We start from the raw sequence: 26,978 nt of genomic DNA, 5'->3' as shown, positions 1-26,978 counted from the left end.
CCTCAGGAATCAAGTGGAGGGCAAACAAACACCTTCTACTGAAGAAATTTAAATAAAACTACTATCCAATGAAAAGCGAATACTAGTTTGATTCATAAACTGTACCATTTACGTCTGTATTTAAACAAACCTTTGCATAGGATGAACAAATATGCAAATGTGTATTATATTTATATGTATATAGGTATATATAATATATATACAAGCAATATTAACACCCTTATAAGTAAACAAATGCAATTTTTAAATACATGGAATGAAATACAAGCAGATAATAATACTGAACATCCACTGCAAGTAATAAACACTGTTAAATGCAAATAATCAGACACAAGGAATCAAATGAAAGGAAAGTCTGAAAAGATATAAAGATATATACACTAAATACATCCAGGTGATTATAACCACTGGTGACTGAAATGTGCATGCACACATTTATTTTTTTATTTTATTTTTTTTTTAATTTATAAAGCGCAGCATATACCCGTGGGTGTCTTGCCGCTATGACTTCGCTAACGATCTTAGATTGAGCATGTGTCTACCTTAAGAAATGTTGTCCTGGGCAATTATTGGTCAAATAACCAGGTTTTTTCCTGTAATAGTTTCAACAATGGCTCCTCGGGTACAACCAAAATTGCTTTAAATCATATAGTTATCTTTAACTACCATGTAGGCATAACATTTCTACTTATTATGCCGCCTCTATTAGGCCATGAAGTGCAAAAACCAAACACTGAAAAAGGGTCAGTACAGCATTTTAATCATTAAATCATTTCTCATTCATGGTTTTCTCTTTTTTTCTCTTTTTTCTTATCGACTGACAATTTTCAATATGCAATAAAATTTACAAAAAACGGCGCAACAATTCAGTTTGGTGAGCAAAGTGACATAATGTGAGATAAATGTGACATAGTGACATAGTGACATCAAGTGATCTATATACATGTGAGTGAAAAGGTCTATAGTAGGGGAAGAATAAATTAGAGAGGCCAATTCTCTTTAAGCTGATACTCAAGACCAACAAATTATATTCAATGGATGTATTATGTTGGACATGGTTGACTGGTCCTTTTTGTAAGTATGTCGACGTTTCGACCCTGGGACACCTTAGTTATGGGTCTCTAGCGGGTCTTCTTCAGGACGGGGGCAGATAGGAGCCATTGTTGAAACTATTACTGTATTGCCCAGGTTCTGAGGGATACTGGGTTACCCCATAAGGAATTCTCTCAGGTTTTTTCCTGGGCAGTTATTGGTCAAATAACCAGGTTTTTACCAGTTTTCTGAATTGGAGTAGCACATCACAATGCCAATAATCAAAAACAATACATCACCGGCTGCAAAAACTGCATCTTAGCCCACTCTTGACTGAGGGATTTACAGCCAGGGTCAAGAGACTCCGCAAGCCAGAAACTGCAACACTGAATTAGACCCATCCACCTTCATTCAGGTCTAAACATAATCCTACTTTCCAAGTCAACAAACCCCAATTTTATAGTCCCAAAGCACTAGAAGTTTCCAAGAGGACCTCCTCTGTGCCAAGGAAACTGACTGAAGTTGGCCACTCTCCATGCAAGCATTCCAAAGGCAAAGGAATTCTGATGTATTATTCTGCTCTCCCACATTTTCCAGCCCCTTATCTCACTGAAACTTACGAAAGTCTCTAAAAGTACAGAAAACTATCAATGTGGATAGCCTAAACAACTTGAGTGATCTGGGGGCCTGCTTGTGCATGCAAAGCTCTAGCTAGACAGAGTCAGAATTCAAGATGGCATGAAGGCATGTCAAAGCCAATAGTAATCGCTTTATAATACATCTCAATGCACAACATAATGCACATTAAGGCACCACTGCCTATAACACTACACTTCAAGGTAGAGAAGTACGTTACACACCTTTCTCTCTCTCATGCTTTTAAAAGCACATCCCACACGTTCTGTTCCTGGAAAAAGCAACCACTCCCACTCAAGCTTTAAAGTGACACAAAATGCAGGTGCAAAGTGAGTTACAACCTGTAAATTCAATTAAAACAATGGTGATCAAAGATCATCACGCTGTCCCAATACATGGGAGAGACTCTGGCACTACACACCCTAAATGCTATATGTAATTGCCAGACACAGAGGCCTGGTAGGACAAAGCAGAGTCCTTCAGCAACCAGGCACTGGTTACACAAGTATTGTCTTGGGACTCTGTTCACTCACTTTCAAGTTTTACGTGTGGCTCTGCAGACCTATCATGCAGAAGGTGACCTTATGCAGTCAAAAGGAGGCCCACATCCCCACCCTACATATTCTGCAGAACCTACAAGAGTAATCGCTGCCCTTTCAGTTCAGCCCATTAGTTGCTCCTAGGTGATATTTAACATCTGTCCACACGCATTGAAAGGCTAATCACTGGCTATGAGCTGGCAGATGACTATACTAAATAAACTCATGAAAGTTCATGCATCTACAGGGTAAATTTCTGAAATGTACCTTTTTGTACTATTTACAAAAAATCTATCTTTACTATTGAATGTGATTTTTACTAATTCGTGAAATTAGTTACTGAATTATTTTTCTAGCTAGTCCGATTCCAGAGAGACAGTATCAGTATTTTAATCTGCACTTTGGTTTTCTGTATTGGAGTGCCAACCATCCTGCAATGAAAATAGCTTTGGGGTATTAGTCACTGTAAGGACATTTTAACTTTACATTTCTACATTTCCTACTTTTAAATACTATTCAACCTGCCTTGTGGGCTACACTATTTAAAAGGGAGATTTTTCCATGTCAAAAGGGTATATTTTGATGGCCAAATTGCTACACTCCGGCTATAATGATTGGCCTAAAGCAAGGTTTGCACTGGCCCCCCATAGGGCAGTGCAGGGGGGGCTGTAGCCCACTAGTAGCATTTAACTTCCAGGCCCTCTGTAAAGTTTTTACTATGTACTAGGGACTTAAATAGAAGATAAATATACTGATTAGGAATATCCCAAATCAATTAGTTTTAACAGGGAAGCACAGTCACCTTACTGATGGTTAGTAGGGGTAACATGCACAGAGTTCTAAAGGCAGTAAAAATATAGCGTGCCGCAAAGGGCAAAAAATATGGGGTGACTTTGCAGAAAAGGCAGATGCCCGACACATTTCCTTTAGGCTGGCTGTGCTTGGGCATTGCCTGTTAAATGCTGCAAACAATTTGTTATTGACTTTGTTTGCTCAACAAATACCTGAATGTTGTAGGGAGGGCATGGAAAGTGAACAGTTGGCAGCAAGAATTAGCTGACAAAAAAGGGAAAGAGGTAGAGGGTGAACTTATGTCTCAAGTAGGCAAGTCCTATTTTGTTGATCACTTTTTAGACACCATATAAAGAGCTTTGAAGATCGCATGCTTTTTGATAGGCCGCCAATGGAGTGCCTTAAGATGGGAGAAGTAGGAGTCTGGGTGCCTTCTGAATAGCCTGAAGACAGTGAATAAGTTAATCAGGGATCCCTAAATTGGCTGAACTACTGTAATTGAGCTTGAATGTAATTAATGAGTGACTAATAGTTTTATGGAATGTAAGTGGAAGGACGGGGGCGCTCATTGTCAGAATTTTAAGAATGGTACAGCATGTTTTCGATGCCTGATTGAATAGACTCTCTTATGGGAGTTGGTTATCAATGATGAAACCCAAGTCTTTAGCTGAGAAGATGGGGAAGGGTGTCTGAGCTAAGGCCCGTGGGCCCCCAGGTAGGGGACTAAGGCTGAAAATGAGAATATCTATCATATCCCCATTGAGCTTGTGGCAGTTGTTCCTCATTCAGCAATCCACTGCACTCATGCATGATTAAAAATTAGCTTGAACCTGGCTGACGGCTTCTGGAATAAGATTTATGGTTTGAGTATCATTTGCAAATCCCAAACCAGACATGCACATTTGCGCATGTCACTTCAATGTATGTTTCTGCCTGTAGGCTCTTGTCTGGGAAAGAGACCGTATAGACCATTTTGCAGCCTTTCCCATTGTTATCTTCCTCTGCAACATAGGGACAGAAATATGGAACTACCAAAGGTCACGGTTACAGGGTCTTCAAGGGTTATTGAATATGCAGAAATTGTCTATCCACCATGACAGAACCACACAGCAGCATATGGCATATTAATGACAGATGGATATATAGATATATAGATATATAGATATATAGATATGTAGATATATAGATATAATATAAAAAAAGTGTTTGGTGGCAGGAAAATTGCCCTGCGCTATTCCAACCTCAGTTACTGGTCCACACTAGTCTATTCGCAATTATGTAAACCAAATTTTACTGAGTTGTAACCATCAAAAATATCAGACTTTCACATAGTGTTATCTTTTTTTTAATTATTCTTTATTCTTGTTCTCACTAGTAGCCTACCCTTGATACGGGACAGACAGTGATTTTCAGCACATCTGTCCATCAGTATGGTCAGGAACTTATGTGAGTAGGTGGAAGAAAGGAACCAATTTGCATGTGAAAACAGAAACAAAGACATTATAGATTAAGCCCTGAAGAAGCACTTTGTTGCACATAACACGTTTTGGCTGTAGACCGCTGTGCTGTATTGTCATGATACATCGTGAGAACAAGAATAAGAACAAGCATTTGCAATGCAATAGGCCTCGCATTAGAAAAGTTTGAGCTATTGGTATTGTAAATGACAATTTTTTATATTTATGTGTTGTTTTTGAAAATAGCGAAATTAATAGCTTTGTCATTTACAATGCCAATACCTTTTTTATTTTTAAAACAGATTTTATTGATGGAGTGCACACATTTCGCAGTTCTCTGCACCCCAGAGATAACTGCAGGTCAAATATACAACATCAAGTGATCGGCAATCTATTTTTCTTATACATTATAAGGGAACATCAAATATAACAATTCTAGACACCCCCTACCCCCAAACTCCCCCCTCCCGGATCCCACCCACCCCAGTCGCACGATTTCATCACCCTTCTCCCACACAGTATACACTGGACTGACAACATTCCTGCACCTTCCATCCTGGCCCCCTCATATCCCTTCAGAATAGTCTTCCCATTCCACCGGAGGCTTCAGCCACAGGCCCCTAATTCTGCCCAACGTTTCCATATTGTATAATGCTTACGTGGACACCCACGGGCAACAAAGATCGGCTGCTCCATTCCCATACAAAAATCTAGCCCTCTTCCACGCTACCACTGAGGGGGCCCGTGGATCTTTCCATGCCCTGGCTACATCTCTTTTGGCCAGTGTAAGTCCCAGCAACAGCAGGTGCCTCTTATAAATGTTACCCCCCACCCCTTCCAGCAGATGTAGCAAGCCCAGCTGCGGTGTTCGGGGGAGTTCCCACCCCAGGACCTCGGATAGACAATCCCACACCCACTTCCAGAACTTATCCAGAGCACTACAACTCCACACTGTATGTAAAAATGTCCCCACTTCCTATCCACATCGCTGACAATCTGGGGATGCAATCAGGCCCGCCCACCACAATCACTCCCTGGTGAAGTACACCCTGTGGAAATACTTGAATTGGATGAGCCTCAAGGGCATCGCTATAGCGGCGCCCCTAGGGGCCGCCAGCACCTCCCTCCAATCCTCCTCTTCCAAATCTCCTACGTCCCTTTCCCAAGACTCTCGTAATTTCTGCAATGACGAGGAACAGTGTGTGATTAACGATTGGTATATGCAGAATATTTTTTTTGTTTCTAGGTCTCCCATAAACACTTTCGCCTCTAAGGGGCTAAACTCGGGGAGAGAGTCAAGGCCCTCCAAGCGCGGGGCGAGGGCATGGCGGAACTGAAGATATCTAAAAAATTGGGATCTAGGCATGCCATATTCCCAAATCAGATCCTGAAAAGACCTAAGTGACACTCCTGGCATTACGTCGCCTAGCGTCTAGATCCCAATGTCGTCCCATCCCCGGAAACCCGGCAGCGTTGCCAGTTCTGGTAGTTGTCCATTACGCCACAGGGGGGTTTCCCGGGTCAGAGTGTTCCACCATCCCATGCGGCGCAGGGCCTGTCTCTATACCTGAAACACTACCTGGGTAACCGGTGGCAGCCCCTTCCGCAACCGGGCAGAGTAGAGGATGGTGTGCAGCATGTTGGGCCCCTTAAGGTAGCGTTCCAGGGCATATGCCGGGTCCCCCCTGTCGCCATACCACCACTCATTCAGGACCAGAAGATGGGAGGCCTGGTAATAGGAAAAAATATCAGAGGTTACCAATCCGCCACAGTACGTCGATAAGAAGCAATTGCACAGCGCCACCCGGACCGCGCCCCCCGTCCAAAGGAATTGTTCAAGAGCTGAATCCACTTGTCGGAACCAGTGAGGTGGGACAGGATAGATATGGTTCTGAAGTTGGTACAACAGCCGAGGGAGGGCCACCATTTTAAAAATTGCAGACCTACCATATATATTGAGCGGCATGCGGGACCACGTTTTCATATCTGCCCGAACCCCGGTCCCAAACCGGCACCAGGTTCCACTCCCAGAAGACCGCAGGAACCTCCGACACAGACACCTCCAAATACTTAATACCCCCGACTGCAACCTTAAGGGTTGATGCCCAATCTCCCACGCCTGAGCGTTCCCCCAGCACCGATAGGTTCGACTTGCAGGGGTTCATGTACAGCCCTGAGGTTTTTACAAAGATTTGCATGATCTGCAATATGCGCAGCTCTGACCTATTGAGGTTCGTGAGGAAGAAAAGGACATCATCTGCGTAGAGCGCAATCCTATCAGACGGTCCATGCTCCCATTCGAACCCCGTAATTGCGCATCCATGCGCACCCACGCTGCGAGCGGCTCCATAGCCAGGGCGAACAAGTATGGCGAGAGGGGGCAACCCTGCCTGGTACCATGCCCGATGGAAAAACTGGAGGATATGGCCCACGCGACCCGAACCGAGGACATCCGGTCTGTATATAACAGTCGCAGATAGGACAAAAAATGGGGTCCTAAGTTAAGCTCGGGCAGGATTGCAAAGAGGTAGACCCAACTCAATGAGTCAAAGGCTCTATCCATGTCCGCTAAAAGAAGCACCGCCTGTTCCCCCGTACTCCGAACCGCAGCTACCGCCACGTGTGCTCGCCTAATGTTGTGCCTACTTGCCCTCTGGGGCATGAAGCCCGCCTGATCCGGATGGACAAGTTCCGTGATATGGGGCAGAAGCCGATTAGCCAGTGCTTTGGCCAAGATCTTGGCCTCCACATTCAGGAGGGAAATTGGTCAGTGCGATGCATGCTGCTCCGGAGGCCACCCGGTTTGTGGAACACTACCACTTCCGCGTGCCTCCAATCAGGAGGAAGGCTGCCTCTTTCCCTGGCCTCTTCCAATGCCATTCTATAATGTGCACCCAGCTGTAGATGGTATTTTTTATAAAATTCACTAGGGAACCCATTAGGGCCTGGGGCTTTTCCCGTATTGAGTTCGCCCAGGGCCGAATCCAGCTACTCCTCCGTTAGCGGAAGGTCAAGGCGCTCTCATACCTCATCTGACACCGCAAGCGGCGGTAAATCCGCTATAAACTTGTCCACTACCTCTGCAGGAAGACATTGATTCGGAGCATATTGATCCGCATAGTATATTGCAAAGCTTTCGGCTAACTCTTTGGGATCTGTGACCAGGACACCCTCATCATCTAGAATCCCTGGTAAGGTTTGTGCCTGGAACGTGCCCTGGCACAATCGGTGTAGCATTGTTCCCGAAATGTCCCCCCACTGGTATATCCTACTGTGCTTTGCAAGCCATATCTGCCGCGCCTTGTCCATCAGCAGAGAGGCATAGGACTGCTGTGACAGGAGAAGCTGCCTCACCGCTTGGCCCTCATCAATGCCAATACTTTTAACTTTTGCAAATGTGACACCTATAGCATTTGTAATGCAACATGTTTTGTATTTACGTGACTTAGATGTATTGATATTACAAATAATAATGGCTTTTTTTTTAATTAATACTTAAATAAAAGTATTGTAATTTATAATGGCAGTAGTTTAAAACTTTTGTAAATAACTTTTGTGAAGATTATGTTCAGTGTATTTTATTGTGACGAAAATCCAAGAACAGAAGTGAAATATGTACATCTTTTTGTGACATTTGTAATAAAGCTTGAAATATTGAGAGAACATATTTGAACCAGTTGTTGTTGAATGGTTGCACAGATTGATGCTGTGGTGGCGCTGAGTGATGTGGTGGCGCTGAGTGATGCTGTGGCGTTCAGTGATGATGTGGTAGCGCATAGAGATGCTGTGGTGCCCCTGAGTGATGCTGTGGTGCCCCTGAGTGATGCTGTGGTGCCCCTGAGTGATGCTGTGGTGCCCCTGAGTGATGCTGTGGTGATGCAATAGACAGAGGGAGGGCGATAGATAAATGGAGGGAGGACGATAGATAGATCAACATTGCAACAGACGTTGCTTCCATCTGTCGCCAAGGGTCGCAAGCGTTGATTATTGGGAGGGGAATGAGGCCTTGTCAATTGCTCCCCTCCACGGCCATCCTAGTTGAGCAAAGGGAGGGGCGGAAGGCTGCAGCCAGAGGCCACCATCCTCGCGAGAGTGGCAACCAGATGTGCGGCAGGTGCTTTTCCCCACAGTTGGGCATAGACTACCATCACATGCAGCGCACAGAAGATTAAATTAAATATTTAAGGTATATTTTGCATCTCCCTTGAGATTTACATTATGCTCATTGCTTCTTTGTTCTGTGGATCATAGGACACATTAATGAACAAAGACAAAAAAATAGTGTTGATTCATGCACCAGCACTTGTTCGACACAAGAAATGAATGCGGTATAAGTAGCATTAATAAAACATTTGTTCTAGCCTTCGGTAAACATTTGGAAAGAGTCATTTGGTTTCGGACAGCTTGTATTTTCACACTGTTGATCCTTAACCGGTGAAGGCAGAGCACAGGCTTAATGACAGAATGGGAGCTTACTCGCCAAATACCGTATACATAACATTTCACGTGTATCCTCAAACGACGTGTGTAAGAATGCGGCAGACATCTCCAAACTGGACTCGATGGAACAGGACATTCTTACACCTGTGCTCCACTACAATCAATCACTGCGGTGGAACAGGCCGCTCGTATCTCTCAGCGGTGATTGTTTGCTACACGTCACAGGACCCAATAAACTCTCACACTGCCATGCTTTCCACTCGCTACAAGAAAATCAAATGCAGAATGCTCTTTTGCAATGTTGCTGTATACTGTAACTGATAAGGACCTCACAGTGAGAGATCCCGGAAATTCAATTTTAATCCACATTAGGTTAATTTCTAAAGGCAAAACTGCAATGAAAAGTAGTTTAAAGCTACCTGCTGGGCAAGCGTCTGATCCAAGTGCAGCAGCAAACAGCACTCGGCGCGCCTGCCCGACCGCGATTAGAACTCCCCTGAACCAACTAAATAATGCACTGACACAAAGCAGCAGACAACCTTCAACCTGGAACAAGTCATTAGCATAGGGGTTTGGGGCCTAGTATGGACTGCTAAGTAGAAACTTCCAGACACCCCTTTCGGTAAGGGGCGGGACTAGCAGGGAGCTCTGGTGTCGAGTCAGCGCTGAGGGGCGCTCAGCCAATGGCGCGCTAGCAGGGCGGAGCCCCGGAGGCGGCCAAAGGGCAAGGGCTACGGGACTGTATGGGATACTAAATACTGCTCAGGGCTCCGACTCCTACGTCGCCGCCGTCCTGCCCCACCCGTGCACCGCAGCAGCCGCTCGCGCAGTCCACTGCAGGCCCCGCCGGAGCCGCTGAAAGTTAGCAGGCTGGAATTTGTCAGAGTGTCCCTGCTCGGGAGTCCCTGGCCGCGCCGCCCCCGCATGCCCGGCCATCGGGAGCCGAGGACCCGGCGCTCCAGGAATGATTGTCCCCAACAGCAGCTACCCGGGGAGGAGCGGCTATCGGAAGCAGGTTAGAGGGAGGACCCGCGGGGGCCCGTGCAGGAGCGGGCTCTGGAATCCACTATCGATCACTCCCATAGACACAGACTCCACCCTCCCTCCCTCAGTGCGTGTGTGTGCGCGCGCGTGTGTGTTTTGTGTGTGTGTGCGCGCATGTGTGATTGTTCATTGCAGGAGGCTGACTTGCTCTGAAAGTGGGACAGGAGATGTGCACGGCGCGTGGCTGTATGTGCGTCCCAGCAAGTGGATAACAAAAGAGGCTTCGCTGGATGCAGTGCTTCGCGCTGCTTACACCAGCTCGACCTAAAAAAAGATACCATGTGAAAGTCTGATATTTTTTGATGGTAAACACTCACTACACTTTGGTGCATGTATATATATTTATCGGCACTTTGGCCTAGTACATCAGAAGAATGTAAATCACCTGAGCTATTATATTATTGATGGAGTCCCTAAGAGCATCAGAGGGGGTAACAGGGAGAAATCCCTCAGACAATTAGAAAGCAAGTATATTTTACTATTGGACACGAGGATCCCAAACGGCCTTAATACAGGGGAGGACCTTCATTGCTTTTTATAACATCACGACCTATAATTCAGCTATGCTGACTAGGTTAGGTGTATTATCCAGCCCCTCAGGATAACCACTATCTAGTGTCTTCGAATTTTGGGGAAGGCCAGCTGAGTTTTATTGGACCTGTAGGAAGTGTGGGCAGTCCATAGTGTACCATCATACCAGCACCCATAATAAGAATTCCATCTTTATACTGCAGTGGTGTCTGAGGCTTTCACCCCCGTGTGTTATATCAGTTCCCCTCACTTTTGTGTGTATATATCTTCCTTTAAACACATCATTGATTATAATTTGGACATTTTGATCCATTCCATCTTGAATTCTGTGTTTACCAGCTGGAAAGTGATGTCCAAACTGTTAAGTTTTGATACCCTTAAGGCACTATGTCTGAATGTTATCTCTAATAGTTGAGATTGTATATATACTGCGGTATTTATCTGTATGGGGTATCCAATTTGCAAGTACTATAGTCACGTTTTATTTAGGGTTGGGAAGTAGGTTGAGTAATTGTTTTTACTCTTGCACATGTAAACCTCCTAATTGGTATAACATGGTTAAGCATGAGTATCTCCCAATTCTTATACTTTTTGACCAGTGTGTTAAAACTTTGATAAACTAGTCACATATGAAATCACTTATTTTGATCCCTTTTTTGAATTCCAGGTTATGGGTTTGCCCTTTCCCCCCCGTTTTTTTGCACACTAGGTGGTCACGTTAGGGGTTCAAACACCAATCAACTCGGGTTTGTGAGCGGGGAAATTTATATATTGAATAAGAAATATAATTGCGCACCATCCTTTGATCTTGCTAATATATGCAATATAACATGACATTGGGTTTGTAAATATATGAAAACAGCAATCTCGATGAATTCACATGTACATAATGTATAGCAACAATGATATAATGAATTGATGGATTGTACATAGTTTGTGCATACGAACAGTGTAATCAGTTTATGGATTGTAAATAGTTAGGTATTTTTATATCTATTTCTTTGTCTGTTTTCCATGACAGGATGATGTGCATGAAGCGATTTTTTCAGTTTCCATTATTTCTCCCGCCCCTCTTGTTGATTGGTAAACCCTATATATACATTTTCATTGGTTTTGTTCGTCATGTGATCAAGGTCACCGTGGAGTGACCGAAACGCGTCATGCTGGCGAAATCGTGTGAATAAACTTTGAGAATATTTCATCCTTGCGCTGTGGAGTGGTTTGTACCTGTGGCATCCGGTGTGGCAGATTGGATCTTGGTCCTGATTTGAGGCAGCGGAACAGGACTGTGAATTGCATATATTTATATATATATATATATATATATATATATATATATATATATATATGCATATATATATATATATATATATATATATATATATATATATATATATATATATATATATATATATTTTTTTTTTTTGCAGGCAGTTTTATATATCACAATCTTGACCCAAAGGTATCAATGCGCCTTACATGAGCACCAGTTGCATTACAGAGGAACATATTCATTTTTTAGGCACGAGGGGATGTGATTTTCGCAAAATCACAGGATGTTTGAGCCTCCCGCCAGACTTGAACCTGGTTCCCCAGCTTCAAAATCAGCCACTCTAGCTGTTCAGCCACATCCTCTCCCTCATTTATGCAAACACAGGAGTGTGCCACTATGTGTAGAACTGCTTGCCCTGCCTGCCTGCTGAAGTCCTGTTACTGAACAGAGGACATTCTCAAGTGGGCAGGTGTGCGCAGAATATGCATGCCTGGTGCCAGCTTTAGCATTCTTGCACTCATCCTAGTGATTTGGTCACAGAGTTATTTCTGCGCGTAAAATTTGACAAGCCGTTTATTTAGGAGTTAATTGTTTAGGAAGCCAAACTCCATTGGTGGGAGGGGAAGAATGATTGTTTCTAAATTCATGTTTGAAAACTATCACTTTTAAAAATACTTTTCAATGAATTGATAAAATCTGATGTACTAAGGTGAAAAGGTTCCGCTTGTTAATTAAATACACTTAGTCATATTTTACACTATTAATGAAAGATTTAATTAAAAATGAATGTTTTGCCAAAGTTAATCTGTGCAGTACTCTCTAGTTTCTTCCCTTCTTTAACCTCAATTAACCTTTAAATAAATGCTTGCCTGTTTATTTAACATATTTTTGTTAGTGCTGGGGTGTTGGCCTTGCAATGGCACAGCAGACTTTCAATGTGCCTATATGGGCAGTGGGAGCCGGTGCAGTGTCACCAGGGTTCAATTGATTCCCTCATGCAGATGAAAGCCTTTCGTGAGTGGGTGTTGATGCAGGCAGGGCAGTCGGTAGAGGGTTTCTGGGATGCCAGCCAGCAGGGACGGGTTTAACCAACAGACTGGTCATCTGTACCAGGACTTGTTTCTGGGATGCCAGCCAGCAGGGACGGGTTTAGCCCACAGACTGGTCATCTGTGCCAGGACTTGTTTGTTTTCCATGGGTCTTGGAGCTAAGGTTTTGTAATGTATTTGTTCACCTTTTTCGTGTGGTAATCTAACTTTTACACAAAAGGCCAAAGATAGTTGGGTAGATTGATAGTATGTGATAGTATGTGTGTAGTAGGGGCAGTCAAAACCTATAGTTTCCCTTCTGTGACAAAATGTCACTATATACATGAAACTGTAATCCTGAATAATTCCTCCCCTGTACACAACAACCACAACAAAAATAAGCTGCAGGCCAAAGGTTCCAATCTAGGCAAAGCCCATTCAGCCATCCCCCTCCTGTACAGCGAGCACTGTCCAGGTGCACAGTAACAGCCCTTCGTTATGCCCCGGCAGACTGGTGTGCGTGGGCTGAACTGTCAGTCCATTGGAGAACTTGAGAGCGGAAGAGGAACTGCCATTGATGGGTCCAAGCGCTGGCACCGATCGTGGTCTGGATTCTCTCGGAATGAAGCGGGTTCCTTGACCCGTAACCTCGGCATCCAGAAGCTGAAGATCACACCAGGGCCTCCTGTCTCTTCCAGGATGCAGGTTAGGGTTGGAGGGGTTGTATCCTGGATGCCATGGACTAAAGTTCATGATGAAGAGACCAATCCAAGGCCAGAGATGATCCATCCCGAACATTTCCTGGGTATGGGACAAAATAAACCGAGAAAGGACTTCAGGGCAAGATCCAAGTTGAAGAAAACAGACAAAGCCTGGATATGAACTGCAAATTGAACTTTCACCATCAATCAATCATTGACACTTATAAAGCGCGCTACATACCCGTAGGGTCTCAAGGCGCTGGGGGGGGGGAGGGGTGCCGCTACTGCTCGAACAGCCAGGTCTTCAGCTTCTTCCTGAAGGAGAGGTGGTCTTGGGTCAGGCGCAGGTCGGGAGGGAGGGAGTTCCAGGTCTTGGCGGCCAGGTAGGAGAAGGACCTTCCTCCTGTAGTCACTCTTCGGATGCGGGGGACGGCGGCGAGGGCGTGGTTGGCTGATCGAAGGTGGCGTTTGGGAGCGTAGAAGTTGACTCGGCTGTTGAGGTAGCTCGGGCCTTGGTCGTGTAGGGCTTTGTGTGCGTGGGTGAGGAGGCGGAAGGTGATTCTTTTGTTGACGGGGAGCCAGTGAAGGTCTCTCAGATGTTCGGAGATGTGACTGGTTCGTGGGATGTCGAGGATGAGTCTGGCTGAGGCGTTCTGGATCCGCTGGAGTCTCTTCTGGAGCTTGGCGGTGGTACCGGCGTAGAGGGCGTTGCCGTAGTCCAGTCGGCTGGTGACGAGGGCCTGGGTGACGGTCTTTCTGGTCTCGGTGGGGATCCACCAGAAGATCTTCCTTAGCATGCGTAGGATGTTGAAGCACGCCGAGGAGACGTTGTTGACCTGCCTGGTCATGGAGAGGGAGGAGTCCAGGATGACGCCCAGGTTTCGTGCATGGTCTGTCGGTTTGGGTGCGGTGCCCAGGGCGGGAGGCCACCAGGAGTCGTCCCAGGCGGAGGGTGAGGAGCCCAGGATGAGGACCTCCGTCTTGTCCGAGTTCAGTTTCAGGCGGCTGGTCGTCATCCACTCGGCTACCTCTTTCATCCCTTCGTGCAGGTTGGCTCTGGCGGCGGCGGGGTCGTTGGTCAGGGAGAGGATCAGCTGGGTGTCGTCGGCGTAGGAGATTATGCTGAGGTTGTGTTTGCGTACGATGGCCGCGAGGGGGCTCATGTAGACGTTGAAGAGGGTGGGGCTCAGAGATGATCCTTGGGGGACGCCGCAGATGACTTCGGAGGCCTCTGACTTGTACGGTGGTAGGCGGACTCTCTGTGTTCTTCCGTCGAGGAAGGAGACGATCCATTCCAGCGCCTTGTCCTGGATGCCGATGTTGCTGAGGCGCCGTACTAGGGTGCGGTGGCAGACCGTGTCGAATGCCGCGGAGAGGTCTAGGAGGATGAGGGCCGCTGTTTCTCCATTGTCCATCAGGGCTCGGATGTCATCGGTGGCGGCGATGAGGGCGGTCTCGGTGCTGTGGTTGGCTCGGAAGCCGGACTGTGAGGGGTCGAGGGATCCGTTCGTCTCGAGGAAGGCGGCCATCTGCTTGTTGACGGTCTTCTCGATGACTTTGGCTGGAAACGGGAGGAGCGAGATGGGGCGGTAATTCTTGAGTTCGGTGGGGTCCGCTGTGGGTTTTTTGAGAAGAGCGCTGAGTTCGGCGTGCTTCCAGCTCTCGGGGAAGGTGGCGGTGTCGAAGGATGTGTTGATGATGTCTCGCAGGTGGGGTGCGATGACAGCGTCGGCCTTGTTGAAGACGTGGTGAGGGCAGGGGTCGGTCGGTGATCCGGAGTGGATGGAGTTCATCGTGCGGATGGTGTCTTCGGTGCTGATCGGGGTCCAGGCATGGAGGGTGGTGGTGGGGGGTGGTTGTTCGGTCATGGTGTGCGTTGGTTGGTTGTTGAAGCTGTTGTGTATGTCCGCGATCTTGTTGTGGAAGTATGAAGCGAGGGAGTTGCAGAGGTCTTGCGATGGGGTGATGTCGTTGTTTCCTGCGCTGGGGTTGGAAAGCTCTTTCACGATGTTGAAGAGTTCCTTGCAGTTGTGTGCGTTGTTGTCCAACCGGTCCTTGAAAGCTGTTTTCTTGGCGGCGCGGATCAGCTGGTGGTGTTTCCGGGTGGCAAGTTTGAAGGAGGTCCTGTTGTCCGGTGTCGGTTCCCTTTTCCAGACTTTCTCGAGGGCTCGGCAGTTCTTCTTGGAGCTCTTGAGTTCGACGGTGAACCATGGGGCCTTCTTGCTGCCGGGTCTGCTAGGCGGGGTCCTCAGTGGGGCGAGTTCGTCCGCGCAGTTGCTGATCCACTTCGTGAGGAATGCCCCCTTTTTTCCCATGCAGTGTACAACAGATGTAGACTGCCACTGCCTAAAACATGAGCATGTCAATAACTAAGGACTAGCCCTCATGTCCGATTACTAGTTCTCCATCTTGCTATTGGATTTACGGGTAAGAAAGGGGCAGTGCTTAATTGTAAAAAAGAAGAAAAAAAATGAAAATGTTCGTGCCAGGCCTCTTGTCAGGAGGCTGCTTCTTGCACCTCTCCTTGCCCCTGCCAGGCTGCAATGATAGTCACAACACAACTACTAACCATCACTCTCCTACAAGTGTAACAATTCGTACTATTTCAGCCCCTCATTGCTATAATAATGGCTTGGGCGGCAGGTAATAGTAATTTTAAAAGTATATTGCATTATTAATTAGCTGTTGGGTTAGTCTCTAGATTAGTCAGACAGCGCCACCTTGTGGCAGGCTGTCACAAGCGCCGGGTCTGACAATTAAGCGCTTGTGCCAAGCACTGGAAACCACCGGCTCAAATTAAGCACTGGCGAAGGGGGCCTACAGTCAGGGCCCCACTGGAGTTACCTGACTTGGGGTATTTTTCCACAAATGCTTGGTTCAGAGTAAGAGTATATAGAAATACAAGACTCTCAGACAAGCATTGTTAGAAAAGACGCATGTTTGCGACAGTAATTAAAGTTTACATTTAAAATGTAAATTCAACAAGCACTGGCGTTGCCAATAGGTCTCGCATTAGGAACTATTGGTTTTGTAAATGACTAAGCCCTTTATGTTTTTAAAATGAAAACAAAAATAAAAGGCATTGTTATTTGCAATTGTAATAGCTCCAACTTTCCTACTGCGAGACCTATTGGCAACGCCAGTGCTTGTTTTGTATGCTGTTGCACCTTGCATGACATTTCTTATAGACAGTTACAGTTACAGTTACGATGTAAGCTGGGAATTACTGCCTGAGTAAATGCAAATTAAAAACAGTTTTGAGCACAAACTAAATTCCTACACATTTCACCAAGCCAGCATCACTGAAATATTCCCTGTTGTCTACGAAGTACAGTCTCCCTGCATGCATAGTACCCCCACTAAAGAGTAAACTTCTGGGTCTTTTTACAAGGATAACGTGCTCCAAAATGAGGCACCCCATAGCAAAATACCTTGAGGGAACAAACATTGGCAAAGCCAATAGTTCTCACTTTTTGTACTTAATGGCCTTGCCAATTGTTTTTAGCCACGATGCACGCTGCATAGCTACGCCCCCCTAACCCCCCTCCAAAAATAGACTTTGATGCATTGATGCACAACACTTGAATGCACCAAAAAAATTATGTGAGTGTGTATGGGAATCTGACAAGGGAGGTCGAGGGAAGAGAAACCAAGCTAGGCTAAGAAAGAGGCATAAAAAGAGGGTCTGTCCTCGAAGGGTGAGAAAGAGCGGAATGGGTAGGGAAGAAAGTGGAGGTGAAGGAAGGGAGTGACTTCAGAGAAAGAACGGAGTGGGTTAGCGGCAGGGTGAGCTCTGGGATAAAACAGGAATACAAAGGATGTGAGGCCTCTCGGCTACATGCAGAGACGGAAAAGAAATGATGGATTGACCTCAGTTGACAATAGAAAATGGAGCGGAAGTGGTGCAGGGCCTCTCAGCTGGAGGAAGATGATTCGTTAGCGATGCGGGCCTCTTGGCTGAGAGGGAAATTGCAATGTAGTTATGCATGGTTTGTCAGTGAGGTACAGCTGGAGTCGAAGTATTTCAGGGCCTCTTGGCTGACCATAGAGCTCGAATGAGAAGTAAAGCAGGGCCTCTCAGCTGGGGATAAACCCGGAATGGAAGTGTGCACGTCCTCTCAGCTGGTCGGGAAGCAGTGCAGAGCTTTTCTGCAGGAGGACGACCTGGAAAGGGAAGTGGTGCAGGGCCTCTCAGGGCCTCTCAGCATGAAGCAGTACTGCATTTGGGTGTGGTGTAAGGCCTCTCAGCTGGAGTAGCGCTGTAATGGGAATAGATGCATGGCCTTTCGAGTGGAGTAGCGCTGCATTTGGGAGTGGTGCAGAGCCTCTCAGCTGGAGCCCTGCTGCAATGGGAGTGATGCACGGCCTCTCGAGTGGAGTAGCGCTGCATTTGGGAGTGGTGCAGAGCCTCTCAGCTGGAGCCCTGCTGCAATGGGAGTGATGCACGGCCTCTCGAGTGGAGTAGCGCTGCATTTGGGTGTGGTGCAAGGCCTCTCAGCTGGAGTAGCGCTCCGATGGGAAGTAATGCACAGCCTCTCGAGTGGAGTAGCGCTACATTTGTGAGTCATGCAAGGCCTATCAGTTGGAGTTGCGTTTGGATGGGAATAGAGGCCTCTCACCTGGATTGCCTAATTGGGCGCCGTGTCCAAAGGCCTGCCTGTACCTATGAGTGGCGCGAGGCATGTGAAGGTGCTTCACTGAGACGGACACACTAATTAGATCAGGTGACCTCCAGGAACGCGATCCACGCCAGAAACAAAACAAATAAAGACAAGCGGACGATCGGGAGGAGAGGGCCTAGAAGACCAGCAGAATTCTGTGAAGCGCTATATTTCAGTTAGGCGGGAATACAAAGAAAGTGATGTTGTTAATCTTGCTCTTCATGATCATTATGTATCCAAGGATGTTAGTGTACTTTAATTACCCCCTGTTATGGGATAAAATGCTGACATGTTAAGAGGTGTGTGCACTGTCCATTAGTAAATGAATTTATGCTTGTTGGCGTCCTCCTCTTCGAATTATTTATGCACCTTGATGGATAATAAACGAGGGGGACATGAATAGATCAAACGTTCAAAATCGATTTCCCTCACTTTGCATGTGAGTGGTCTAATCTTCTGTCATCCGAGGTCTATGTAAATCAATGCTGTAAAAACGACACTCCGGAATGTCAACTCGTGCCCTAGCCACCGCCTCACCTCTGTTTGGAAACCGGTGTATTTTACAGCGCATCACAAAACAGAAAATGACTGGTACTTTTCGTTTAAACGTGCAGTGCTTCTGCATCTTTGTAGTGCACAGTTTATTTGCCTGCAGGGGTCACTATTCTAAAAAAAAAAGGGTTTCGTTTATTGGGGTTACAGCAACCGAGCGGTGAAATCTAGCATTTTGGAAAACATTTTCACTCGAAAAGCATTTTTTTTTTCAACAAATACGAAAGGAAAATCTCCCTGGCAACATTTTCACGCGGGAAGATGCTAATAATTATAAAGAATTGTGGAGGCAGCTGGGAAATTAATAAGCACATAAATTGCGTTGTAGATGGCGAGCCCTCGCTCCACATGCTCGGTTGGTGCCCAGACAGTGGATGTCAGGAATGTATGGCTGCCGAGCCTGGCTCCGGGCGAGAGTGCTAGTTTCATTCAAGACGGAGGGAAGGCAAGGCAGAGAAGGGGAGGGGGGAGGAGAAATGCAACACGGCGGGCATGGGAGGGGGTCGAGCGGCAGGAAATGTAGCATTTTGGAAATCATTTTCACTCGAAATCTCCCTGGCAACATTTGCACGCGGAAAGATGCTAATAATTATAAAGAATTGTGGAGGCAGCTGGGAAAATAATAAGCACATAAATTGAGTTTTAGATGGCGAGCCCTTGCTCCACATGCTCGGTTGGTGCCCAGACAGTGGATGTCAGGAATGTATGGCTGCCGAGCCTGCCTCCGGGCGAGAGTGGTAGTTTCATTCAAGACGGAGGGAAGGCAAGGCAGAGAAGGGGAGGGGGGAGGAGAAATGCGACACGGCGGGCATGGGAGGGGGCCGAGCGGCAATGAGGGTGTGAAGCAGCAGGGGCCTGGGGGAAGCTGGCTGGGGAGGGGGAGGAGAAAGGAACAGATGTCCGTGAGGTGTGGGAGGAGTGCCTGATGCCGGATGGGGGCGGGAGAGCCTGGGAATGCGAGAGGCTGGGCTTGCATGCGATGCGCGTGCTGAACAGATGTCCGTGAGGTGTGGGAGGAGTGCCTTATGCCGGATGGGGGCGGGAGAGCCTGGGCTTGCATGCGATGCGCGTGCATGTTTGCTCACGTGATTCACGTGAACTGCAAGAAAACCGCGGGGCTGAAAGCCCTTGGTTTGACTTGTGTTTTGCCGACATGAAGTCTTGCTCTGCTCGATGCGCTTGCGCGCATCGATAGGTCGCGAGACCTAAAAACTGGCCACATCTATTAATTGCACCAAAGGAGCAGACACTTGAAAACTGTGAAGCACATCGATTTATTTCAGTTAAGCTACATCCCTTTCTAGGCTTGCCAGAGGCTAAATTAGCTTTCTTGTCAGCCTCATGTTTTTCACCAAAATTCATGATTAAAACAAAATACATATATGTGTCAGCACAGGAGACTGGTAAGCCCTCTTTATACGTTGCTCCCAAATTGTCGTTCACGTTTTACTTCTGCCAACTCAAACTTACTCCCAGAGGCAATGGGCCAGCCCACTTATCCATGGGGGTCCTCACCTTGTTAGTGTTGGCACTTTGCCTTATCACAGGGCACAGCTACCTGAGAAGGAGTACACTTTCGTGTCAGGGCGGATGTACTTGGGCTGCTCTGCCGCGCCTTAACTTTCATAATTTTTGTTATGTTTGCAGTTTTCTGCATAATGCATATATTTGCTAAAGTAAATAATTGGATCTAAAAAAAATAAATTCTTGCAAGCTTGCCACTGCGGCACAACCAGACCTGGTTGCTTTACCAGTGCTTGTTAAAACATCTGATCTATATCTGGAGCCCCGTGGAACATCATTGTGGGAGGCGGTCCTTGGCAGCTATAACCATTGCACTTTAAAATGACTTAACTTTCTACATGTGAGGGTGTTTGTCAGTTATTGCCTAAGAGCTTAAAACAAGCATTTACAATGCAACGGTCTCGCCTTTGCAAAGGTTAGAGCTATTGGCATTGTAAATGACAACATTTTTATTTATGTGTTGGTTTTGAAAACAGATAAATAAATGGCATTGTCATTTACAATGCCAATAGCTTAATCTCTCGCAAATGCCAGACCTATTGCATTTGCACCCACACACACACACACACAGAGCCACACACACACACACACACAGAGCTGCACACACAGAGCCACACACACACAGCCACACACACACACACACACAGCCACACACACACAGCCACACACACAGAGCCACACACACGTGAATCAGGAGCCCCAAACAGCACACGGCGAGAGTCCACATGGCAGTGCTTAGACACCCGCACTCTTCCCCCCCGGAGCCCTGTGTGCCCGGCCCTTATACCTCCCATGTGGAGGGAGTGGCCCTGCGCCCTAGGCCATGCCAGGGAAGGACCCAGTCCCGAGCCACCCTAGCTGCTTGTACCTGCCCACCGTGAGGGCGCTGCGGTTTGGCGCTCGCTGCTGACACAGCTTGTCACACTTCAGGATCCATGCGTGACCAACTGCCAGCCCACATCCTTCCGGGGTTTGCATCTTGAGTTATAACAAAAAGGAGGGGGATCGGTTATGATCCTAAGGGCTGAGATTACCACTCAAGAAGGTGAGTGGAAGGTCCAACGCGCAGTCGAAGCCCTGGAAAATGCGGACAACAAAAAGAAGGCTGGTTTGTTCCTAACAGGAGAAGAAGGTGGTCACTAAGGTGTAAGGGGCAGTGCTCAAAGGAGAACTAACCCTGGGTATCCATTGTGTTGGATATAGGGGCCTCACACACCCTTGCGAGTGTCATGCTTCATCATAGGCAATGCTCCTTGTTGGGCAGGCGGTGCAATGCCCAACGGGCACACCTCGAAGCGGGGCTCTTAATTGGAGATCTTTTTATCCAACTGCCTATGGGTGAAGTGAGGGTGAGGGGCCAGAACAGAGTAGACGGTGTGAGTGAGGATAAAATGAGGCACGGGGTACCGGAAAACAATTTTATTCTGGTGGTCCCCTGCCGCAAGTAAAACAAAGATTAGTCTGTTCTCGCTGGAACTTAGGTTTCCATATATGAGACAGTACTAAGGTGTGAAAGGTTTGGTCAAACCTTTCACACCTTAGTACTGTCTCGAGGTGTGCCCGTTGGGCATTGCACTGCCTGCCCAACGGGGAGCATTGCCTATGATGAAGCATGACACTCGCAAGGGTGAGTGAGGCCACTATATCTAACACAATGGATACCCAGGGTTAGTTCTCCATTGAGCACTGCCCCTTACACCTTATTGACCACCTTCTTCTCCTGTTAGGAACAAACCAGTCTTCTTTTTGTATCTCGAGTACCATCGCTCTGGGCCATAGGATGCTGGTGGTCAGGGTAGATGTGCACTGACACAGCTGTGTGCAGTGGTGAGCACTTGATGCTGGTGGTCAGGGCTGAGGTGCACTGAGAGCTGTGTGTAGTTGTGAGCATAGGACAGGACTGAGGTGAACTGACAGAGCTGTGTACAGTGGTGAGCACATGATGCTGGTGGTCGGGGTAGATCTGCACTGACGGAGCTGTGTGCAGTGGTGAGCACTGGTCAAGGCTGAGGTACACTGACGGAGCTGTGTGCAGTGGTGAGCACAGGGCTGATGTGCACTGACGGAGCTCCCCTACACAGACACAGGCCGCTTCAGTACCGAGAGCAGTGGGGAGGTGGGGTAGTGGGGAGGGGAAAAGGCAGACTTACATGTTAGACGCGGCCTCCTGGACGGCGGCGGGTGCAAACATCCCACACATACATGCCACCCTCGTTATTGCTGCTGTAGATCTGGGCACTGTCAGTGGTGAATATAGCGCCTGCAGCTCTGCCGTTAACTTTCACGCTGCCTACGAGCTCCTTGGTGCACATGGACAATAGGTGCAGGTAGCCGGAGACCCCGTGCAGCAACAGCAGGGTTCCGTCCAGGGAGATCTCGAAGGCCCACAACCAGCCAGACAGGCCGCAGGGCTGGACGGAGCCTAGCCCGCCACCCGTCATGTCGTACTTGCCGCCCGTCTGGGATGAACCGCGCCCGGTGCACGGGAAATCCCTCCAAGTGCAAGCTCTGGATCAGGAGGCCGGCGCCTCCATCCACCTGGAAGAGCCCAATACTGCGGTCCAGGCCGGCCGCCAGCAGCACAGCCGCCGTTGGGTGGAAGCACACGCTGCTGAGCCGCGCCTCGGAGGGTCGCGCATGGTTAGCGGGCGGACACCTTTTGATGTGCAGTGTGCCGGGTGGCAGGGTGTGGGAAGCCCGGAGCAGCTTTCCAGTGCCCTGTTCCAAGCTGTCCTCCTCCGGGTCCTAGGCTGGGCCGCGCTCGGCCGAGGCCGGGTTGCCACCCATGGCTCTGTGGAAAGCGGTGCATAGGCGGTTTTGGAGCGGCCTCCAATGCGCCAGACTCGTCGCTTCCCGGGCCCTCATCCTCGCTCCAAACAGCCTGCTCCAAGCAGCGCTCGGCGGCACCGAGGGGGCTGGGATCCCATCTGATTTTTCCCCGGCGAAGTTTCTGAGGACCATCCCCAAGCTCCTCGGATTCAGCCGGGCAACTATTACGCTTCTTAACGCCTCTGGTGTCGCCCATTTTCAGACTGACACACGTGTGTGCGACTTGAAGTAATGATGCGCCGTCTGATGATGTTAATTCCGTGATGACGGCGAACGCAAGGATCTACCCAGCCAATAGGCTGAAAAAAAAAATAAGCCCCATCCTTTTCAGACTGTGGGGCGTGTTTTTGAGAATGTAGTAAGAAAGTCAAAAACACGCCCTGTCCCCCAATCCGAAAAGTACTGGGCTTAAATCCAAAGAAGAACGTCACTGGGACCTCTTCTCCAATGGCTGGCCACCGTTTAGGAGGCCAGGCAATGGAGAAGAGGGGCGGGGCTTAACCTCCCTACTCAAAGTCATTAAATCTTGCCAGTGAGACTGTGCATGTGCGCAGCCTACGCTAGCCGAGACCTACAAAGGTCTACAATGAATGTGAGGAATTGCAGTGATTATGAAAAAACAGCACAGGCAAAGCCAATAGGTCTTGCATTTCGTACCCATTTGCTTCGCCAATGGGTTTTAGCGATGCTGATACTGTGGACGTAGCTGAAACGGGCCACACCCCCCCTCCCACAAAAATATATTGCTATGTTGCTGCATACATGCATGCCTATTCAAAATGAAGGCAAAGCATGGACAGGTGAATAATTTTTTAAAAAAATATAGAAAAGAAAAAGATTTGTTTACCAAAGTGGGTGGACGAAGAAATTCGTAGGGTTTGGGTAGGCAGAGCCAGGAGGGCACGTGTCTGGGAGTGACATGGAGGGTGCCGGTGGGTGAAGAAACACAGAGGATGCCCGGGAAAAGCAACACAGAATGCAAGGGGAAATGTACATGAGATAGGTGAGAGAGTTCAACGTGGAGAGTGAAGGAAGAGAGAGCTCACAAACATGATTGCAAAGTGGAAGAAGCACATGACGGTACGTGTAACACTTAGTAGACGAGGAGAAGCACATAAGTGAAAGAGAGCAACACGAAAAGAAGTACATGAGGGAAACATCTGGAAAACACCTGCATCTCATGGGATGCTCAACCTAAAAGAGAAAAGTAGTGCCTGAAAAGTAAGCAGTGGAAAAACACAGTCAGGTCTTGCTCCAGGGGAAGGACAAACACTAGAAAAGGAACGAAAGTCCATACAAACTAAAGAATGAAACGCAAGTAAATGAAAGTAGCAAAGCGGATAAACTAGCAAGATCAGCCTTTGTTACTATAAAAACTCTGCAACTAATTTTCCCACACTCTGGATTTTCACACAAGGTCCAGGCTACCATCTCTCTTGTTCTGTCCACACTCTATTACGCTAGTAACCTCTACCACGGATCACCTTTAACAATTATGAAAAGACTACGAAGGAATCATAACTCTGCTGCCAGACTACTGTTTCATAGAAAGCTGCAAACCCACATCTCTCCTGCCTTGAAGGCCCTGCATTGGTTTCCGGTTGCCAAAAGATCCACGTTCAAGCTGCTTTGTATCACCCACAAAGCGACACATGGAACAGGACCGCTCTTCATCAGGAATAAAATCACCAAATACATTCAACAAAGGAACCTGAGCTCTAGAGTGGCACCTCGCCTCAAAATCCCAACATACAAGAAAAAATAACATGGGCGGCACATCCTTCTCTGTTCAAACAGCCAAACTATGGAACCCCTGAACATAAGATCCACGGATAACCACCGTATCTTCAGAAAACTACTCAAGAATTGGCTTTTCTTCACATAACCACCATATGCAAACATAAATATACAGCATTTCCCGCTGTATATAAGCATTTATTTGGACCATAGATATGTACCTACATATGTATATTGCTTTGTATAAACTTGTAGAATCGTTTTTTAAAATATAGCTATTCGTTAGTTTTGCTTAACATAGGTACATATTACTTATAGCTGCATTATTCTATTTTTTTTTAACATGTATAGAAGTGACAGCATAAATAAGTAAATCCTTTATCATAACTATTTATCTACAATTGCTTCACTTTTGAACTACAAAAATAAAAACAAATCCATTATATTAAAGTAAAACAACACTTGAAAGCCGGAGTTTATAAAATGTATCTTTAATCTACATATATTACCTTCCTTATGCACATATATACCTTCCATGTACTTATGTATGTGTACATTTATTACTTTTCTTCTAATTCCGCATATCAATGCACTACCCTATTTTTTTCAAACCTAAATATCTATTAATATATCCTCTACCTGCACTCTCAATCATCCCAAACCCCATACCCACTACTATGATCCCCAAAATAACCCCTTCTAGACTCTTCCCTCTTCTACCCCTCCTTGCATCATCTCATACATTTTTACCATTCAGATCCCCCAAGCTAGCCTTTCTAAACCCTTCCCTCTGACTCTTTCCCCTCCACCTCCCGTTTACTAAGACCAAACCCCCTCCTGCTGCTATGAACCCCCCCCCCCCAAAAAACCCTGCCCTCTTTATCCCTTGACTATTCCTTTTCAATCCAAAGAAGACTAACCTGTCCGCCACTCAAATTAACTTCATATTTCCCTATACTAACTCCCCTTCACCTCCCCTTTACTCACCTGAAACCCCCTTCTACGGCCATAAACGCCAAAAAATCCCTTCTAGACCCTTGCCTTTTTTATCCCTTTCCTCTTTTATCCCTTCCCTGTTCCTTTTCAATCCAAATAACAGACTTGCACATTTAACACTCAAATTAATTGCATATTTCCCTATACTAATTCCCACTAATCCTGTTTAGGTTCCGGAGTAGCGTGCTACTCACTGAAAAAGGTTTCAAACCTCATAAGGGGTAGCAGGAGCTATATAAATGCAAACCTTTTTCCCCTTCTATCCCTCCACTATCCTGCTCAATCCAAATAACAGACTAACATGCCCACCACTCAAATTACTTTTATATTTCACTACACTAATTCACCACTAATCCTTTATGGGTTCAGTTCCGGAGTAGCCTGCTACTCGCCGCTAAAAGCGCTTCGACTCCTCGTCAGGGGTAGTAAGAGCTATATATTTGCAATTACTGTACAGTTAAAGTTATCTTGAGAGTATAGCCCAGTATTTCTATATTGAATGCAAGTAGGGACCTTTGGATTCATTTCTCCCCTCCACCTTTGTAGGACAGTACGAAGAGGCCAATCACTGATGGAAACTTACTGAATGACATTTACAAATTAAGAGAATTTCCGGTTTGACTTTCGGAGATTCACATGTACCCTAGTAAATAAATCGCTGTAAGCAACCTATGGAGACCCGAACAATGGTGAGGGCACCTTCTGTTTCCTTATCTCTATTTTAAACTGCTTTTGCCATTCGGTGCGAGGCCACCTACGCAAGTTTATCTCTAGAACTCTGCACACAGTGTTAACACTACCTGGTAGTGACGTCGACCTGCCCTGGGGTTCGTGTACTAACCGGTATCTCTTGGACTAAAGAATGTGTCTGTTTGTTCGCTTAGATTGCAGTGAAGATTTCCTCCTTCGGGGAAACTATGATAGTAAGGGAAAGCCCCAGGGCAAATAAAGCCCCAGGGATTTTTCTCACGGTTGATCCTGATAGGAGAATAATGCGAGGGGCACTTCTGCTTATCACTGTGTGTTTATATCAGCTGAGGGGGAGCAAGGGGAGGTCATTGTTCACCCGCCCATCTCCTGCGGCACCGGACCCAACAGTGTGGCTCTGAATGGACAGAAATGTCTCCACCGCCTCTGCCCCCACGGAGTGGAATGTGACGTGTGATCAGTACGTGTGGAGTCACTGGCACCCTAAATGTGTCCATC

General features: G+C 46.9%; 1 protein-coding gene and 1 pseudogene across 1 annotated transcript in view; one reads left to right on the top strand and one right to left on the bottom strand.

The window, feature by feature from the left end:
- Positions 1-26,978, top strand: part of LOC147733673 (transient receptor potential cation channel subfamily M member 7-like) — a 1,613,265-nt gene that overhangs the window by 393,351 nt on the left and 1,192,936 nt on the right. The window lies entirely within an intron of this gene.
- Positions 22,364-23,235, bottom strand: LOC147733674 (U3 small nucleolar RNA-associated protein 18 homolog; annotated as a pseudogene).

This window comes from Lissotriton vulgaris, chromosome 2_1, assembly GCF_964263255.1.
Source record: "Lissotriton vulgaris chromosome 2_1, aLisVul1.2, whole genome shotgun sequence".
Lineage (NCBI taxonomy): Eukaryota > Metazoa > Chordata > Amphibia > Caudata > Salamandridae > Lissotriton > Lissotriton vulgaris.
Note: the sequence above shows the minus strand (reverse complement) of the source record. Positions and strands in the feature narration are given on the sequence as shown.